The sequence below is a fragment of the Pseudorasbora parva genome, chromosome 6, assembly GCF_024679245.1.
Source record: "Pseudorasbora parva isolate DD20220531a chromosome 6, ASM2467924v1, whole genome shotgun sequence".
Classification (NCBI taxonomy): domain Eukaryota; kingdom Metazoa; phylum Chordata; class Actinopteri; order Cypriniformes; family Gobionidae; genus Pseudorasbora; species Pseudorasbora parva.
The window spans coordinates 28,653,990-28,658,136 of record NC_090177.1 but is presented as its reverse complement, the minus strand read 5'-3'; the positions used below and the strand labels follow the sequence as shown (position 1 = coordinate 28,658,136).

The 4,147-nt window shown below is 38.3% G+C and overlaps 1 long non-coding RNA gene across 2 annotated transcripts; it reads right to left on the bottom strand.

The window, feature by feature from the left end:
* Positions 1-2,120: 2,120 nt before the first annotated feature.
* Positions 2,121-3,891, bottom strand: LOC137079363 (uncharacterized). 2 transcript variants are annotated; one of them, XR_010905472.1, is made up of 3 exons: positions 3,864-3,891; positions 3,063-3,143; positions 2,121-2,226 (listed from the first exon to the last, which is right to left on the bottom strand). It is a non-coding gene; the product is annotated as an uncharacterized lncRNA (long non-coding RNA). The 2 variants fall into 2 exon arrangements; XR_010905473.1 differs by lacking the exon at positions 3,864-3,891 and adding an exon at positions 3,230-3,325.
* Positions 3,892-4,147: the final 256 nt, after the last annotated feature.

The following is a 4,147-nucleotide window of genomic DNA, read 5'->3' as shown; positions in this document are numbered from 1 at the left end:
ATGATTGTACAGCCACTGTAGTGAGATGGGCTGTGTGTCGATGTGTTTAGTGCCTTTATGGGCCTTGTGAGTGGGAATGTACTGAATGCCAATGGAGGCCTTTCTGAAGCCTTTCTCAGCCATCAGCTTTCAACGAAAATATCTTCATTTGTGTTCCGAAGATGAACAAAGGTGTTACAGGTTTCCAATGACATGAGGGTGAGTAATTAATGAAATCATTTTCATTTTTGGATGAACCCTTTAAAACGAGGGGCACATTTTTAGTGATTATAAAGAGACATCACTTTGCGTGCTTTCTGCCATGCCAACTCAAACATCCAGTAGCCTAAGCTTACATTTTCTGTTAAAGTTAACAGTGGTTTGTGAATGAAGATAATTTTTAAGGGAATACTTATGTGATTCAGTAGATTGACAGGTAGGGGACATGTTTGGACATGTTTGGTTCACTTAGTTTTGTCGTGGCCACAACATATAAACTCGTGGGAACGTGATATGTTGTTGCTACGAGATATTATTTTGTGGGAATGTCCTATTAAGTCATGGGACCGTGATAATTAATCGTGGCCACGAGATCATTTTGTTGAGTTAACGACATGTCGTGGCCTTGACTTCATATTTTGAGAGAACAACATCTATTTATCGTGGCCACAAGTTATGTTTAGGGAACCACACCGGTCAGTATATCCTACTTAACCACACAAGTCGGAGATAGAGATGACTGATGAAACATCATTTTACTCTGCATTAGGAATGGCATATACAGATATAGAGCAGTCTCTGGCATTAAGACATGGTTACGTTATTAAGTGAAAGACACTAAAGTTCGCATTCTAAAGTTGAATGGGCTTTTTCATTGGAAATTTGCTGGCTTGAATGAACCAGAAGCATCGCGCCAAAGGAGCGCGCACAGTGTGTTAAAGGGTTAGTTTACCCAAAAAGGAAAATTATGTCATTAATTAATTACTCTAATGTCGTTCGACACCTGTAAGACCCCCTTTCATCTTCAGAACACAAATGAAGATATTAGTGTTGAAATCCGATGGCTCAGAAAGGCCTTCATTGACACCAATGTCATTTCCTCTCTCAAGACCCATAAAGGCACTAAAGACGTCGTTACAAAGCCCTTCTCACTACAGCGGCTCTACAATCACTTTATGAAGAGACCAGAAGAGTTTTAGTGTGCAATAAACTAAATAACGACTTATATAGTGATAGGCCGATTTCAAAACAAAGCTTTGACTGGTTATAAATCAGCGTATTGATTAATGATTTAGATCGCGTGTCAATCTGCCAAATTGCTGAAATCACGTGACATTGGCGATCCAAATCATGAATCAATATGCTGATTCATAATGGCCATCACTATACAAGTCGTTATTTAATATTTTTTTGGCGCACAAAAACTATACTTGTCGCTTCATAAAATGATTGTAGAGCCGCTGTAGTGAGATGGGCTTTGTAACGACGTCTTTAGTGCCTTTATGGGTCTTGAGAGAGGAAATGACATTGGTGTCAATGAAGGCCTTTCTGAGCCATCGGATTTCAACAAAAATATCTTCATTTGTGTTCTGAAGATGAAAGGGGGTCTTACAGGTGTCAAACGACATTAGAGTAATTAATTAATGTCAGCATTTTCATTTTTGTGTAAACTAACCCGTTAACACGCTGTGCGCGCTCCTTTGGTGCGATGCTTCTGGTTCATTCATGGGGAGGCAGTGGCTCAGTGGTTCATGTAGGTTGTCTACAAACCGAAAGGTTGGTGGTTCGATCCCCGGTTCCACCTGACCAAGTGTCGAAGTGTCCATGAGCAAGACACCTAACCCCAGCTGCTCCTGACGAGCTGGATGGCGCCTTACATGGCTGACATCGCCGTCGGTGTATGAATGGGTGAATGCGAGGCAAAATGTAAAGCGCTTTGGATGGCCATAGGGTCTGTTAAAAGCGCTATATAAATGCAGTCCATTTACCATTCATTCAAGCCAGCAAATTTCCAATGAAAAAGCCCATTCAACTTAAGAATGCGCTTCAGTGTCTTTCACTTAATAACGTAACTTTATTTTAAAGGGTTAGTTCACCCAAAAATGAAAATGTGATGTTTACCTGCTTACCCCCTTGTGCATCCAACATGTAGGTGTGTCTGTTTCTTCAGGAGAACACAAATGAAGATTTTTTTACTCCAACCGTTGCTGTGTGCCAGTCATATAATGGTGTGAATGGGTAACAAGTCTATGAGAGCAAAACATACAAAAAAACAAACAAAAAAACATGCTTAGACAACATGCACAAAAACCCTGCTGCTCCTGACGACACATTGATGTCTTAAGACACGCAGCGATTGGTTTCTGTGAGAAACACAACAGTATTTGTTATTTTTTTACATCATATCCTGACGAGTCTCATCAAGTTTTCCAATCGGCTGTGACTTCCATCTGATAAGGTCAAACTAATGAGGATCGCGGCATTTTAACCTTATCAGATGGAAGTAATAGACGATGGGAAAACTTGATATGACTCGTCAGGATATGAGGTAAAAAAATAACAAATAGTTTTTTGTTTCTCACAGAAACCGATTGTTTTGTGTCTTAAGAAATTGATAATAATCAGAAATGTTTCTTGAGCAGTAAGCCATCTAAATTACAAAGATTTCTGAAGGATCAAGTGACACTGAAAACTGCAGTAATGATAACAGGAATACATTACATTTAAAAATATATTTTAAAAGAAATCAGTTATTTTAAATTGCAATAATATTTCAAAATATTACTGTTTCTGATCAAATAAATGCAGCCTTAAAGCTTTAGGATAAGTGCTTGTGATGTAGGCAGCCTGGTTGGATTGGCTGCTGCCTAAATAAAACATAATCTAACAATTTATTTACAAAATATTAATCTCCAACATGCGTTCACAAGAGGGTGTAAAATCTGCAATGCATTCGCACAGACAACTTTCAGTGTTTGCACACAAACTGCACAACCATCTTGACTGTTGCTTTTTTAAACTGTATCTTAACGATATAAGTTTAACGTTTTAAAAGAGTCAAATAATCACCAGCTTCTGCTTACCAGTTTCCTCAGAAGACTGTAACCGCCAGAAAAACACTCCAAGACACCTCCCATGTTCCAAATGGCGGTTTTAACAGCAAACTTTAAACAAAAACAACAGATTCAGTTCGAAATGCTGTTAGTCATTAGTCAATGAAAAATATTAGTCAATGAAAAACGATTACAACCTCGAACACCGGACGCAAAGCTCGGCACGGCGCCGCTGAAATTCGAACAGTGTAACTTAACAACACACCGGTGGCGGCATTCGGTGCCTGTCCGCGGCCACTCTGGGAGTTGATCAAAATCCTGCCGTGCCACGGAGCACCATTTCAAGGTTTTATATTAAATTTATATTTTATTTCCTTCAAATCGCCAATGTACATAACTTACGTTACTGATTTCACCCTGTGCTGCAAGATACACACATCGTGCAGCTCTTCTGTCAGAAGAAGATTTAAAACTGAGCTTTGCGTCCGGTGTGCAACCGTCTCTTTTTTCTTTCGGTGTTTTAAGGTAGTTTGCTGCCCCTGCTTAGCTAATTTAAATGAGGTAGATGAACATTAAAATAGCTTTTTTTTCTATTTCACTAACTATTAGTCAATGAAAACCTTTATTCACCCCGTTGAAGTAACAAAAATCACAAGGACGACCGTATGTTAACCACCCGCCTTGACAAACATGCAGAAAAAAGTCTCTTGACAGAAATTTGCTAAACTCACTCAATTTGCAGCACTGGTTCATGTTAGGTTGTTGATAATAAGTGAATGAGTTTGAAAATATCTCAGTTTTAAATAAAATCAAGACAGAAATAATACTAACCTTTATGTTGAGTCTTTCCTCATTTGCCCCCACCAACCGAAAAAAAAAAAAAAACTTGAAAAGAAGTCTCCATTGTCATTGGTCAGTTTTTTGCGGGCATTGTCGCTACTGTAAATCGATTTACAGTAGAGAATAATTACAGTAGTAAACATATATTTTCCCATAATCCTTTGCTATTAACAGTATTATACTGTTAGTACATTTAACAGTATTATACTGTACATATTACAGTAAAATACTGTTCAAATTACAAAAATCCGTTACAGTGTGCTTTACGGCATATA